Source organism: Tenrec ecaudatus, chromosome 14 (assembly GCF_050624435.1).
Source record: "Tenrec ecaudatus isolate mTenEca1 chromosome 14, mTenEca1.hap1, whole genome shotgun sequence".
Lineage (NCBI taxonomy): Eukaryota > Metazoa > Chordata > Mammalia > Afrosoricida > Tenrecidae > Tenrec > Tenrec ecaudatus.
The window spans coordinates 11090694-11106825 of NC_134543.1; the positions used below are offsets into that span (position 1 = coordinate 11090694).

General features: G+C 50.4%; 1 protein-coding gene across 2 annotated transcripts in view; it reads left to right on the forward strand.

Annotated features, from left to right (window-relative positions):
• Positions 1–16132, forward strand: part of ITPK1 (inositol-tetrakisphosphate 1-kinase) — a 118565-nt gene that overhangs the window by 36888 nt on the left and 65545 nt on the right. The gene's annotated exons all lie outside the window — the stretch shown is intronic.

Here is a 16132-nt window from a genome sequence, read left to right on the forward strand (position 1 = left end):
AAGCTAATGATAACTAATGATAAGGGCAGAAAAGCATGCCACAGGGTGGCAGCTCTCTTCCTGCTGTTCCAGGCAGGGCAGGGCTCCTTGTTGATCAGGCGCTGCTCCTGACAGTAGCGCTCCTTGGAAGATAGGCCTGGTGTGCTGTTTCCCAAAGGTCACACAGCCTTGGAAATCCTTTGCGCATGAGCAGGACCAGGCCCACTGGCAGCAACTACGTACAGCAGGCGCGGATGGCCTCAGAGACGCCTCTGTGTCAAACTCTTGAGTTGAAAGGGCAGCATAATTAAGAAAGTTCACGTTCCCAGCCCCCAAGTCCTCGTGCGCTCGTCCCCTGGCCGAGGGTGCCAGGGGCAGGCTGTACACCCTGCTCGCCAGTTGCCCCAAGAACACAGTCCTTCCTCCTGTCTGTATAGAGGGTGGAAGCCACTTCCTGTTGGCTACCTGGTGCCTCAGTTTCCCCTCCTGTGAAAGGGAGGGGCACAATGAGCGGGTGCCTGTCCCTGGGATTGCCAGAGGACTAGTTCGTTGGGGTCAAGCGGGTTTGGCACACTGCCTGACACACAGAGAGCTGGTTATAGGACCACTAACCGGAGCGGGGTGGTGGTGTGTGACGGACGCCGAGCCATCGCACTCCTTGGGCACGGCACGTTTCCCACTTGCAGCGAGATCACACCAGTAGTTAGCTGCTGAAGCATTAAGGGGCTGGCCTTACTCACAGATGACCGTGATTCTTAGCCTTCGAATCTGAAGGAATTCAAAGAGAGCCCCCCTGTGCATCTTGCTCCAGGCCATTAAAACAAAGTATTATTTGCATCATTTGAATCTTATAATTGGAAAATGGAAATAGAATTGATCCTGTACTAGCAAGAACCCAAAGCCCCATGCATGCCGACTCACAGTGACCCTGCAGGACAGAGAAGAGCTGTTCCCTTGGGTTTCCGTGACTAAACGTTTAGGGGAGCAGTGAACCTCTTCTTTGCCCCGCGGAGCGACTGGTGGGTTTGAACTGCCGACCTTTTTACTGCTCAGCCGCCTAACATGTAACTTGCCACCAGAGCAATCAAGAGGTAATGTTTATCTGTGATTACATGAAGTATTTTTTATAACATTCCCAGCATCTCTTCAGAGGTGTAGTTCTATTAGATTTAATTTTTCATGTTTATTAGGCAGTTCTGTTCATCTGTTTCAGTTATGCGGATCTATTTTGCATTCATAGTCATTGTAATGCTAACTTCATCTTGAAGAGAACCGGACAATCAGAGCTTCATACAGGTCTTGTGAAAACCTCTCTCCACAAGACGTGTTGACAGAATGGCTGGAACGATGGGCTCACACATTGCAGCGACTGGGAGGATGGCACAGGCGTCATTCTGTTCAGGTCGCTGGGAGTGAGCTGGCTCGGCACCCAGCATCAGCAGGAGGTAGGGAAGGAGTCCTGGGGGCACCGCGGTCAAAGCACTCCGCTGCTAACTAAGAGGAAGGTCAGCCGCTTGAACCTACCAGCCACTCCATGCAGAAAGGGATGGCCGCCTTCTCTGTAAAGATGGACAGCCTTGGAAACCCGAAGGTCCGTCTCCTCTGTAAAGACGGACAGCCTTGGAAACCCGAAGGCCCTGCAGAGTCACCGTGACTCAGAATTGATGGCAAGGCTTGGTTCGGGTTTGTTACCTGCAGTTACATATTTTTGCCCAGCAGCATAATAGAATGATCAAGAAGCCCTTGTCAAACTTGGAGCACAAACATTTCAGTGGGAAGTTGGGCTGGAAACTGAAGTTCCAGGAAGACAGAGCTACATTGTTTCATTTCCAGCTGCCTGGTGATGTCATTTAAAAAACGGATGATGTTGGATCTCAAATGATGGTGGTATTTAGATTCCATTGGATCCATTCAAAAGAGAAAAACTAACAGTTTCATTTGAAAAATGTTAATATTTACATTATGCTGGAAATTACATCCTCTGCAAGTGTTTAGATTTAGGATGAGAAATTTTAGATGTCAGCTTGAGATGTGCAAACACACCCACGGCTCTAAATGCTCAACTCCAGGGGCATGGGAGTGAAGGCCACTGTTGAGAGCTTCACCTCTTACATCTGGCCCCTGGTAAGGTCCCCCTCAGAGGGGGATGGGCCTGTGGGATTTTCATGGGCATGCCACTGATGGACCTCCATGAAGGCCAAGTGATGATTTTAGGAAAGAAGTGTGGCTTCCTGCCCAGTGCTGGCCCCGTTCTAGTGAAAAGCCGCCCGTGGGCGAGAACCCAGGCAGCCCAGGCAGAGTGAAGGTCCTGGTGTGGGCGGGACTTGGTCTTGAGGATGAGCCCAAGTGTCAGCACCTGTTGTGACATTACTAGTCAGCATGCGGTGGCATTGGTGCACAGGTGCCCGCTGTGATGGTGATGGTTGTAGGTATGTGTTGGGACAGCGCCCCTGTGCAGGCATTTGTGGTGACAGCGAGGATGTGCAGGTACCCATCAAGGCAGTGATGGTGTACAGCTGTCTGCAGTGACAGGGATGGTCACAGGTACCTGCTGTGACATTGATGGCGTGCAGGTCCCCATCATGGTGGCGCTGCTTCCTCTCTGTAGCAGGGAGGAGTGCACAGGCCTGCTTGGTCCCCTGAGTTGAGTTGTAGAAAACTGGCCTTGTCCAGTGGGGGTGCCTGGGTGGGTGGTGTCAGGCCCCACAGGGCAGATCCATCAGCACAGCTCTCGTGAGTAACTGCAGGGCTCAGCCTGATAATTCAGGCAGGCTTCCTGTAGGAGGTGAGGTGAGGCCGGCTAGTGTTCAGGGGCCTCATGTACACATTGGAGCCAGGTGAGGTCAAGTCCTTCTGCCCTGCTCCTAGACAGCCTGCTGTGTGCCATACTCACCTTGGCCTGGTTGTCTTGCTGGGAGAAATCAGCCCTGGGGTGTCACCTGGGGACAAGGCTTGGGGGTTGCATCTCTGGGAATATTTTCCACTCTGATCTCATCTTTGGGGAAGGTTTGGTGGGAAGAACCTCATCCACAGATTCCATCAAGGACAGGAGCTCACACCCTAAAAGAACAACTTTTAATCAAGCTCTCATGGAGCCCTAGTGGCATTGTGGGTTATGCATTGGGTTGGTAACCACAAGGTTGGTGGTTCAAACCCACCAACCTCTCCTTAGAGGGAGGAAGATGAAGCTGTTTTGGATTTACAGTCTTGGAAACCCACAGGAACAGCTTTACTGTTTTAAAAGGGTCGGAGGGAGGGGGAGGGGAAAAAAAGGAAACCGAGCCGATTCCAGGAACCCAAATGGAAGGCGAATTTTGAGAATGACGAGTGCAACGAATGTATAAGGGTGCTTTGCTCAATTGATGTATGTATGGATTGTGATAAGAGTTGTATGAGCCCCAATAAAAAGATTTATTAATAAAAAAAGGGTTGGGATCTACTTGAATGATGGCAGTGCATTGAGTAAGACCCAACTCTCCCTCTCACGCACGCTTTCTCTCTCTCTCTCTCTCTCTCTCACACACACACACACACACACACACACACACACACTCACAAATGGATCAATACGCATCATTGTGATCGTGATACGACATTGTCAAGGATTTTGTTTTACTTGGATCCATAGTCAGTAGTTTTGAACACAGAAGTCAAGAAATCACGGCACTGGATAAATCTGCTACAATACATCTTTAAAGTGTTAAAAAGTAAAGATGTCACTTTGAGGACTAAAACGTGCCTGACTCAAGCGAAAGGGTTTTCATTCACTTCATCTGTGTGTGAAAAGACCAGACGATGACGAAGGAGACACACAGGAAGGGGTGCATTTTAGTTATGTGACGCGACAGTGACCGTGCCGTGGACTGCCAGAAGAATGGACAGAGCTGTCTTGGAAGAAACACATCCAGAATGCGTTTCAAAGGAGGACGGTAAGACTCTGTCTCTCATACTTGGACATGTTATCTGGAGGGACTAGTCTCTGGACGATGCCATGCGTGGCGAGGTGTCTGCAGCAATGGGTTCAAACACAGATTGTGAGGGAGGCCCAGGACCAGTCGTGTCATATACAGGGTTTCCCTGACTTAGAGCCGACTTGATGGCATCCAGCCAGACTCCTTAGGTGTCAGATGATGAATTCTCACGCGAGGTCCCTTGGCCACCGTGCTCTCCTTAGTGTGGCCTGCTGAACGTTGGGACTCTGTGGACTTACAGGTAGAGTTGGAATCACCACCTCCTCCCTGTCCACTCTGTGCATTGTGGTGGCTGACAAGTTGCTATGATGCTGGAAGCTAAACCACCAGTATTTCAAATACCAGCAGCGCCACTCCTGGTGGACAGGTTTCAGCTAGCTTCCAAACAAAAGGAAAAAGACCTGGCATTCTTTGCCCAAAAGTTAACCAATGGAAACCCTTTGGGTTACGACAGGATACAGTCTGGTACAGTGCTGGAAGGGAGCCCCTAGATTAGAAGGCACAGTGGCTACAACAATGGACCACCACCAACAACACTGGAAACCCGTGGACCTCCGGAGTTCCCAAGAAGGGCATTGGTTTCTGCAGGCACCGAGTGTGAATTGACCCTGAGCTCCCTGCAGACCCCCAGCACGCCAGGGTGGTCTGGGAGCTGGGCTCTGCACAAAATGTGTTGCACAAAATGGCCCCTGGGGCCTCTTCTGGGATGGTGATTACTCTTGGTGGCGCTGGAGCTGGGCATCCGTGGGAGGTCTGGGTTTGCCTTTGTTCTTCTCTTCACTGCTAGCATCCTCATTCCCCCTCCTTTAAAATAGGATGGCACTTACTTCACAGGAGGTGAATCAGAACAGAACAGACAAAGAGACCCGAGTCACAGCAACCTGCAGGACAGAGAAGAACTGCCCCCAAAGGCTTTCCGGAAGCTGACTACTGCAGCTTCCCCTCCAGAAACAACTAGTGGCTTCAGACCACCAGCCTTCCCTGTTAGCAGCCAAGCATTTTTACCATGGTGCTCCCCAGGACTTCTTGGCCTAAGGAAGGTTCTTGTTCCTTAGCTTGCTTTTTCAACAGTGGTAGCTTAAGAGGGGCAGCGGGACAGCTATAGCAGGGTAGAAAAATGTGTGTAGGTCCCCCCAGCTCCCCCCAAGACTATGGCCCTTCTTCACCGTCCAGGTCTGGAAATGAACTCATTCCCATGATTTGGTTTCAGTCAAACAGTAGACAGGTCAGCAAATGTGATCCTCAGTCCTCAGAAGACTCAGTCCTTTGAGATCATAGGACAATGCTTTAGGGTTGGGGCAGGGGAAGCCTGGTCACAGGCCCAGGGCGCAAGTGTTGTCAAATTGCAGGATGTATCTGGATTGTTGAATGGAAAACTGATGATCTGCTCCGACAGCTTCCATCCAATTCACAATCGAAACAAGAAAACAAAAAAAGACATCTGAGTGTCACGAATAATGGAGTTTTTTATTCAAAAGGGGAAAAAAAGTGCCCCCTTTGAGTTTCTCAGGACTGGATTTCAGCATATCCAGCCCCCCTCCCCTTTTAGAACCAGAGTTTATGTTGTTTCATTTTAACATCACGGACAACTTGTTTATTTTCTACCATTTAGGCACTTAACGCAGTGAGATTAATTCCTCTGTGAGGAGGATCACCATGGAATTTAGATTTTAAAAAGTAATGATGACACATAGGAAAGGGGTTATAGATAGATCAAGGCCTGCCTATTCATAACTCCAAAGTTTTGGCGGGTGGGGAGTAGTCGGTGAGAGATGGGGACATTTTGTCAGGCAGCGAGGGGAAACCTGATGGTCTGTAAAGGAGATGTGTTTGGTCAGTTTCTGTTACACTTTGTATTCTCTGAGCTCTTCATGCTTGTTCAGAAACTTTCCAGCCCCGTGTGGCATCTTAGAACTGTGACTCTGGCCAGATCTTTGTTCGGCCTGTGACCACTGAGGCAACTTTGACCGCTGAGTCTCCTTCCACTTCACCAGTCAGGAAACAAAACTCCTGCCAAAGAAGCTGGTCCCCCCCCAGCGTGCCAGACACCCCCCGGGGCTGGTCCTCTTGGCCTGTAGGAAGAAACTGGCGTGGAGGTGGGGTGTGACAACCCCAAGCTTCACAAGGAGGGGGGAGGGTAAGGCAAGTCACCCTCATTACCATCGTATCAGCTGCCCAAGACCTATTTCTGTGGGGCTGAGGTCAGGCACGCCCCCATCCTCCAACCTGCCTCACCCATCCTGACACCAGCCGCCCACCCCTTCCACGCACTCTCTGCTTCCTGAGTGGGCTGGAGAACCCATTGTGATGGCCACATGTAGGAAGTTGGACTCACTGCCGTGGCGTTGGTTCTCACTCGCAGGGACGCTGTAGGATAGGGCAGAAATGCCATTGTAGGTTTCCAAGCCAGTGAATCAGACGATGAGCCCCCGAGGTCAGAAGGCTCTAAAAATAGGACTGAGAAAGAGCTGCTTCCTCACAGTAGAATTGACCAAAATGATATGGAGTAAGGCCTGCAGGGCCTTCTTTGCTGATGGGACACAACTCAAAGTGAGAAGCAGCTGGTGCCAACATCAGTTAGCAATGAACAATCAGAACCTGGAATCTACGCGACCCGGAACGAGGAAAATTGGAAGTTATCAAAATGAAATAGGATGCACGAAGATCAACATTCTAAGCGCTAGTTAGCTGGAATGGTTTCCTGTGCCAGGAATGCCACACTCAAGAGGACTGACTGGCATTGTGCCCATCATCAAAAAGGGCATTTCAAGAGCTATCTTTAGGTACAGAGATGTCTGTGATAGGAAAATATCTGTCCCCGTAAAAGGAAATCCAATCAATACAACTCTTAATAAAATTTATGCACCAACAACAAAACCTAGTGATGAGCAGATTGAAGAATTCTACCAATGTCTTCTGTTCTAAATTTTTCCTAACAGTTTTATTGGCACACAATTCACATATCCTACGATTGGACAGGTCAAGCTTTCAATCACATCAAGGGGAGTTGTATAATCACGACCACATCTGTCTTAGAGCAACCCCCCCCATGGTTATATCGCCTTTAACTGAGTTGTGCAAACACCATCCATTCGAGTGCTCCCTCCTCCTCCCCCTTACATTGTTTACTTCCGAAATCTCCTCTCCCTCCCCGTCTCCCATCCTCACCCCTCGCCTCCTGCATTCCCTGTACCTCCTTGCATCTGTTATTATCATGATACATCCATTCCTTCTGTGCTTCACAGCTGGGATACCCAACAGAAAACAACGAAAGACGAATCACACTAAGGTAGTAAGGATTAAGATTATAGTGTAAAGGCAAAAAATACAAATGATGGGTAAGAGAAGACCTCCATCAACATTTACAAGGCCAGGGAAGAAATTTCTGTTGTGGGGCAACTAAGAGATACTTCTATCTAGGACAATTAGCCTGGTGTCAACTTTGATGCAGGATAATCAAGATTACAGTGGTCTCTGCCTGATAGTAGGGCTGTTTGGGATTCTTGCCTTTGCCTAGAGATGCTGAATATTAGCAGCTAAAACCAGACCAGGGGCCGACCGTGGAAAAGACCATTTGTAAGTTCTGGCGGAAGCTGAAGAAAACTGAAACAAGCCGACGAGAGCTAAGATACAACCGTGAGTGTATCCCACCTGAATTTCAAGACCATCTCAAGAACAGATTTACTGCATTGAACACTAATGACTGAAGACGCGATGAGCTGTGGGATGACATTGGGAACACCATTCATAAAGTAAAAGGTCATTAAAAAGAAAGGAATGAGTGAAAAGAGCAACGTGGATGTCAGAAGACGTTCAAACTTGCTATTAATTGTATAGCAACGAAGACAAATGGAAGAAATGATAATGCATGCTTGTGCCAAACCTGCGCACACATGAAGAGGCAGTTGTGTAAACAGTACAAGGGAATATGGTATGGTTTATAGCCTCTCACCATACTGTATGCTGACAAGTTCGATTATGTGAAGAAAAATGGGCATCAGAATCAGAGGGAGACATATTGACAACCTGTGATAAGCAGATGACACAAAATTGCTTGCTGAAAGTGAGGAGGACTTGAGGCATTTGCTGATGAAGATCAAGGATTGCAGCCTTCAGGATAGATTTCAGTTCAATATAAAGTCAAAGAGCTGAACGGAATATTCCAAAGGGCGGTTCCAGAGGGCAAAATAGTATAATGGAATATGCAAAGACCCAGAGTATGAAACAAAAAATTAGTCAAATTTATGTACCAACCACTAAAGTTAATGATGAAGACATTGAAAAATTTTACCCACGTCTTCAGTCTGAAATGGTTCCAATGTGCAATCAATATGCAATGATAATGATTGGCAATTGAAATGTAAAGGTTGGAAACAGGAAGAAACAACAATTGGAAAATACGGTCTTGGTGATAAAAACAAAGCTGGCGATAGCATGGTAGAGCACACTCGGCATATCTTAAATGGAACTAAAGAAAAAAGCCCCGACTTTCAGTACTGAGAGATTCAATGGGCCACATACTACAGATGCAGGAATCATCCAAAGAAGATGGAAAGAATACAAAGAGTCTCTGTATTAAAAGAACTTCTTGACATTCAACCACTTCAGGAGGTACCATATGAGCAAGAGCACTAAGTGCATTAGCAGAAAGCAAATCTCCAGGAATTGGTGGAATACCAACTTAAATGTTTCAGCAAGCCGAAGAACACTGGAAACACTTGACTATGCCAGGGAATTTGAAAGATGGCTATTTGGCCAACTGACTGGAAGAAATTCATATTTGTACCCATCCCAAAGAAAAGTAACCAAATAGAATGCTCAAACTGTAGGAAAATACCATTAATACCGGAAGCATGTAAGTTTTACTCAACATTACCCAACCATGGTTGCCGCAGTATATTGACAGAGAGCTGCCGGAAATTCAGGCCGGATTCAGAGAGGACGTGGGACAAGAAATACCATTGCTGATGTCAGATGGATCTTGTCTGAAAGCAGAGAACACCAGGAAGATGTTTGCCTGCGTTTTATTGACTGCTCAAGGGCATTTGACTGGGTGGATCACAGTAAACTGTGGAGACCCTCGAGAAGAATGGAAGTTCCAGAACACTTCATTGTGCTCAGTTGTGTGAAGAGTACAAGGGAATACTACCTGGTTTAAAATCAGGAACAGTGTTTGTCAGGGTTATATCTTCTCATTATACTTAATCTGTATGCAGAACAAATAATCTAAAAAGCTGGCATATATGAAGAATGTGGCATCAGAATTAAAGGAAGGCTTAGTAACAACCTGCAATACGCAGATGACAACCTTGCTTGCTGAGAGTGAGCTTTTGCTGCTGATGATAAAATACTGTAGCCTTCAGTGTGGACTACACCTCAATGTAAAAGGAACCCAAAATCTTCACAACTGGACCAATAGGTAACATGATATGTGGAGAAAAAACATTGAAGTTGCCAAGGATTTTGTCTTACTCGGACCTGCAGTGTTCATGGAAGCAGCAGCCAAGAGACCAGGTGATTCCATCTAGAAAATGTGCTTCACAAGACTTCCTTAAATTTTCAAAAGCAGGACGTTACTTTGAGAACTAAGGTGCCCTGGCCCAAGCCTTGGTGTTTTCAATTGCCTCGTGTGCATGCGAAAGCTGGACATTGAATTAGGAAGACGGAGGAGGAATCGATGTGCTTGAATGGAAGTGCTAATGACGAAGATTGCCAGGACCATGGACTGCCCATGAACAAACAAATGTCTTAGAAGAGGTACAGCCAGAAGGATGGTGAGACTTGGTCTTACCTACTTTGGACATAGTGTCTGGAGAGATAGTCCCTTGAGAAGGCAAGATGGAGGGGCAGGGAAAAAAGAGGACAACCCCTGATGAAATGGATTCGCAGTGACTGCACGAGTGTGCACAAACATTTAGATAATTGTGAAGATGGTGCAGAACTGGGCTGTGTTTTGTCCTGTTGTACAGAGAGACACGTGTCAGAACTGACTTGAGGGCACCGATGAACAATGACAGCAGCAGCAGCAACAGCAGTGAATCTAGAAAGAAGAGAGCCTTATTCTCCCACAGAACTGCTGGTGGTTTCGGGCTGTGGCGTTGAGATTAGCGGCCCAGTGCGAAACCCACCCACTGCACCACCAGAGCTTCTACTGCGGAAGGTAGGAGGGTATCCGCGTTCAAGGTAGAGTTATTCAGCCCCCTCTCAGCCTTGCCCGCAGGCAGGCCACTCTTTCTGGCCTTTGGCATTTCAGCAACTCGGCCCATTGCCCTCTGCCCTGCACATGTACTGGTACAAAGCTCCTTTAAGGCTGCCAATCAATCCCCAAAGGGTGGGCCACTTCATATAAGCCTCAGTCTGACAATGCTTAGCTCTAGCTCTGTGGGTCAGCAAATCTAGTTCCCCCAATAAAGTGCCTAGAGGCACTCCGCTCCACAAGCTGGCCTCCTGCCTGAAGGCACTCAGCTTTTCCTTGCTCCGTGGTTCTGTCTCATGTGCTGCTGGCCTTGGGTTCTGCTACTGCTGCCTTGGTGCCGCTACTCTGTCAAAATGGGATCACAGAGGGCCAGCGTGTAAAGGTTGCTGGGTCCAAAATATGGCTCTACGCGTGACTTACTGGTAGTGAGGTCCCCGCACCACCCCCACCTCCACCCCCACCCCTGCTTTGTGATGGTTTGTTTTATACCCAGCAGGGTATCAGTCAGTCAATTCTGTTAACACTCAGTGCCCTTCCAGTCAGCAAACAGTGGTTTGGTGGAAGTTACAAAGACCGTGGTTAGAAGAGCCATGCTAAATACTTCCCCTGCACTGTGTGGCCCATGCACCCATTCCTTGTTCAGTTGTCCAGCTCTTTCTGGTACCTGGGCCCCTGATGGAGCCTTCCAGAAAGTTCTTTGTTCTCACTGCAGTGTGCTGAAAGGCAAGGGGAAAAAAAGGGGGAGCAGTGGGGAGCGGGAAGGGATGACGGGGCAATCCAGAAAGCCAGATGCTAAGGTGGTAGCATTCTGGAATGACACGGCACAGAGCATTGCTACGCCAAGTGTAGTCCTGAGGCCCCAGCACACTGCCGCAGGGACCTTGTTCCAACACTCAGGCCAGAGCCACTGTCACCAGATGCCCCACAGATCTATGTGCACATGTAGTTGGACGCTGGGGGAGACACCAGCCGGGTGCTTTGCACTGAGGGAGGACACTCTCCCAGGGCCAGTGGGGGGTCCAAGGGCAGAGATGTGAAAGGAAGGGCCTGCAGCCACACCCTAGAGCAGGTGTGGAGACATGGACAGTTTTCCTCAGAGACCGGTCATAGAGTGCTCTGGGACCTTGGGGTTGTGTGAACAGTTGGCATCTCCTCAAAGCTCTCTGTGCCGTTGCACCTGCATACATCAACTTACGGGGAGCCATTCCCCGCTGTGCATCCCCCCCCACTGGCTGGAGCTGCCTTCAACTGCACCTCCTTGTGGGGGGGCCACAGGTCTGGCTTTGGTGCTGCTCTGCTGGCTTGTTGGCGAGTGGACCACGGACTGAAGTACTGCGGCCCACCCGCTACAGCAGGCCCCATGGGCAGTGCTTAGGAGAGAGAACTGCTGCTGCAGGTAGACACGTGCAGAACTAACGCGCCCCACTCCGGATAGTTTGTTCCTCGTGGTGGGGTGCATTCATCACTGTGTGACTCCTCATTTCCACCCTGGGCGCCCCCCACCCCCCGTTTCCTTTTGCCTGAATTTTCTCCCCCTCCTGCCTTCTCCCCATGTGTCCTTGTGATCTTTTGTCGCTGGTCGTTTTAAGGAACGTGTTCTGGTGTCCTGTCAGGTGTGACCGTTTCTCCTCTGGGCCTGTCTGCCTTTGGGCTGAAAGGCAGTCTCAGTTCCAGGTCAGAAGGGGTTCTGAGGACCATGGTCTCGGGATCCTCTGACCTCTGTCAGACCAGTGGGTCTGGGCTCTCTTCTGTGCCGCAGTCTGTGTTCTACACTTTCTACCATTTCGACCCTTCGTTGTAATTGCACTCAGAGAGGTCAGTCGTGGAGCTGGGCACCGTCTAGGTCCTCTGGTCTCAGAGTCATGAAGCCTGTGGTCTATGTGACCCATTAGTCTTTTGGACTAATTACTCCTTGGAATCTCTGGTTTTCTTCTAAATACACTACTTGGCTATTCTGTCCCTTAAGTAATGCATGCATGTTGTTAACGTCTTGGGGAAAAAGACAAGCCTAAAAATAAAAATTGGAGAAAATCATTGACAATTTTTTGATGTGTTCTATAGTTTTCCCTCTTCATTTCTGCATCCTATGCATGTCCATGTTGGGTTTGTCGGTGTCCGCATTTGTCTATACCTTGAATTTGGGGCAGCGTGGGGGTAGCTTCCCAAGCCCTCTTCCCCCCACCCCCGCAACTGTACGGCTTTTGCATCACCCACTGGGTGCAGATGCCAGAGCCAGATTTCAGTGTTCTAACCCAGTGCTGGGTGGCTCCTGCCGTTGCTAGCCCTCCTTGCTGCCCTGGTGCCTTGGCCCTCACCCCTCATTATTCCCTTGGTGAAGCTTCCGAAAGTGAGCCCCACTGGTGCATCTGTGTGCACTGTACCCCACCCCACCGCACCACACCTATGGCCCTCAGCGGTTGGGTAGGAGCACCGTGCCGCCCCTCTCCTCAGTCTGTACACACAGTGGCACCCTCACAGCCTTCCCCCCCCCCCTGTCATCTGCTCCTGTTGACCTCACTGTGTTAGGAGGAGGAAACAGCAAGAAAGGCCAAGTAAACACCCTGGGGTGACAGTTACTGACTGAATGAGCCACGCCCTCACTTGAACCTCCACCAAGTGCAGGTCCTGCCTCTGGCCACCCTCCTCCCTCCTGTGTACTCAGCCCACTGAGCTGTTGGTGCAGTTGTATATTTGGGGGCTCTGTCTTCCTCCTTGTCCTTGACCTGCGCCTCACGCTAGTCCACTGCCGCCTCTCCCCACCCCTCTTAGGTCCCTGGTGCTCTCCCTAGGCGGTCTAGGGACATTGGGCCTCGGCCCCCTTCCACACAGTCGCGTTTCCCAGCCTGCCCAGCGGCCTGTGTATTTTTCTTTCTGCACCCTTGGGTAATGGCCTCCAAGTATACCCTATAAGGAGATCCCGCTGCTGGCTGGCCTGGCTGCATCCCGGGAAGTTGGCAGTGCTGGGGGATCATTCCTCATTGCTGCATGAGCCCCCTGGGAGGCTCCCTGGCAGGTGGAGAGCAGGTCTCTTGGGACCCTTCTGGACTCCAAGGAAGTAGGTGGCCCTGAGGCTTGCTTCAGAGCGCCTTGGTGGCACAGTGGTTAAGTGCTCAGTGACACTTGGAAAGGTTGGCAATTTGAAGCCACCAAATGCTCCTTGGGAGAAGTGGGCAGTCTGCTTCCATAACACAGGCAGCCGTGGGAACCCTGTGGGGTTGCTCTTCTCTGTCCTTTAGGGGCTGGGCTGTTTTAGGGGGTGGCTCAGATGGCTGGGTGGCAATGGGCTTGATTGGGTTCACGTCCGAGCCCCCGTCAGCCTGTGTGGTGTTTCCCCATGCCACTGTGAGGTGGCACGGCAACAGCATGCCTGTCCACTAGTTGCTCCCAACAGGTGGGAGGTGGGGCACCCTTACCCGGCTGAGGTGCAGAGCCAGTTCCTTTCCTGACACACTATCTGGGAGCAGCCTGCTCTATTTCACAGTGGTGCCCTGGGCAGTGGAGACGCTGCCCAATGCTCGGTGCCCCCACTGGTGAGAAGGTTGATGAACGGGATGACATAAAGGCAGACGGGAGGTTTGGTAGACTGGTGTCTGGTTGCCCCGTATGACAGCGTAGAACTGCCCCACAGGTTGTCCTTCCAGGACCTCCTGCTCGGTCACCTTGATGGGACATATCACCACATCTTCTTTTGTGGAGCCCCTGGCTGAGTGCTTAACCTGTTAGGCCCTCCAAGCCCTGGACCAGGGCTGTGGTGGGATCTGGGTTTGGGGTGGTCAGTCCTTCGCAGCTCCCTGGTCCCTCTCCCCTCTGGCTCATCCCTGGGCCCAAGGGGTCTTGTGAAGTCCACTCTGCCCCACCAGCAAGAACTTTGGCCCTGTCTCTGCGCCTCCCCATCTCTGGTGGGTCCTTCTGCCTACAGGCTGCGAGGCATGGGGGTGGGTTTGCTGGCAGGGAGGCCTCCCTTGGCGCAATCCCCTCTCCCTTTCTGGACTATCATTTCCACAGTCCACTAAGCTGTAAATGGTGATTTACAGCCTTCTGACAGGGTCACCAGGCAGCGAGATGGGCAAGGGTGGATGCCTTTGGGACTGAGCTAATGAAGTATGGCCCTGAGGAGAGGCCTGCAAGGGACAGAAAGAGGCAGGGGGAGGTGAGCCAGTGGGGGTGGGGTGCAGGCACCTCTTTATAAAGCTTGAGAATTGTGATCCCCCCAACCCCTACCCCAGTTCCAGCAGAGAACAGGGTCCCATATCTGTGTGTGCAATATTCTGGTGCTGATGGCCCAGGAATGGCCCTTCATTCGTGTGGGTGTGCCACCAGCCAGAATTGGAAATGTCACCTGGCCTTTTGCTTTGTGAGACCCCTCTTCCCTCATTGGTCCAGTGGGGACAGAGGTCCCTGCCCAGCCAGGGGCCCTGGGGAGGGGTTGGAATGCTCACTCTGATGGGTGTTAAGTCAAACCCTCAGCCTTGACCAGGAGCAAGTCTGCTCAAGGCCCAGCCCAAGGGACTGGGTCTCTAGCTGCCGAGGGACCATGGCCGCCTGCCCAAGCGGCATGTGATGGAGCAGGCCCCTGGGGCCGGGAGCGCACACTTCCGGCCAAGATAACCCAGAACAAACACATTCCCAGTGTCCTCTGAGTTTTTCCTTTGGTGCATTGGAATCTCACCTGTGCTTAAAGCAGACCTCATTTTACTGTGCTCGCCTGATGCCTCTGGGCCACATGGTGGCCACTCCTGCCCCTCACTGGGCTACAGTATAGTATAAGCCTAACCTTCAGTGTGTACAACTTGGACTTGCTTTATGGCCGTGGTCTAGAAGTGAACCGCCTCTTCCTGGGTTCCACTTGCAATCACCCAACATGTGTAGCACTTTAATAATTCCCTTTTGTGAAACTGTCCTTACTTAATGGCTTAATGCCCTCAATGGCCGCATAATATTTTCTCGGACTGCAGCCAAGCCGAGCCCTTGGTTCTGATGGTGGGTGTGGTGCAGAGTTGTCGCCCCTGTAAATTGTTCTCCAAATGACATCTGGTTCTTGGATCTCTGTGGCATGGCTGTGTCATGCCTGGGCTACATGGGCATTTTGTGGGCTGAGTAATAAAACGTCACCTGGATATGTCCTTTTTTCTTTCTTTCTCCCAGTTTATAAAGTAAAATGTGCTTCCTGGAGGGGATACTAGGGCCTGGCTATCCCTTAGATCAGTGATTCTCAACCTGTGGGTTGCGACCCCTTTGGGGGTCAAACGACTCTTTCACAGGGGTCATCCAATTCATAACACTAGCAAAATGACAGTGAAGTAGCAACGAAAATAATTTTATGGTTTGGGGTCACCAAAACATGAGGAACTGTATTAAAGGTTTGAGGCATGAGGTAGGTTGAGAACCACTGCCTTAAAGCCATGGGAAGGAAACCTCATTTTGATTAAGTTCTTTCTGTTGTTTGAGGGCCTCAGTCCCTCACATTCACCAACTGACTTTCTCTCCTTTGAGCTTTCCCTTCCTGAAGCTCTGCTCAGCGCCACTTTGCCCTGTTCTCTTCTTGACCCCAGAGTGTCCTACCTCGGCTGCTGTCCAGCTACCCCTCACCTCTCACTTTCTGTTTACCTCCTGTCCCTCTAGTTCTATCTCTTGATATTTTAAGCCCACCCCTTGCCCCATTTACCTTGCCACACGGAAAATTGATACCATGTCAGATTCCAGGGAAGTGGCCACCTCCTCATGCCCACCTTCCTAAGAGGTGGCAAGGTCCTGGAATGGTAAAGGGGTCAGCTTTGGTACACAGCCCTGACACCCAGGCCAAGGTTGTCACAGGCCTCGATCCTCACCGTGCCCTGCAGTGTGGTGCTCAGGCTCAGAGCCAAGGCCCTTTGGTGAGAGTGAGAGGCTGTGGGCAGAAGAGCCGAGTTAAATAGCCCACCGCACTGTACTGCCAAACACCAGCGTGTGGAGCAGGAGCAGTCCCCAGTCGACCCTGACAGTGGTC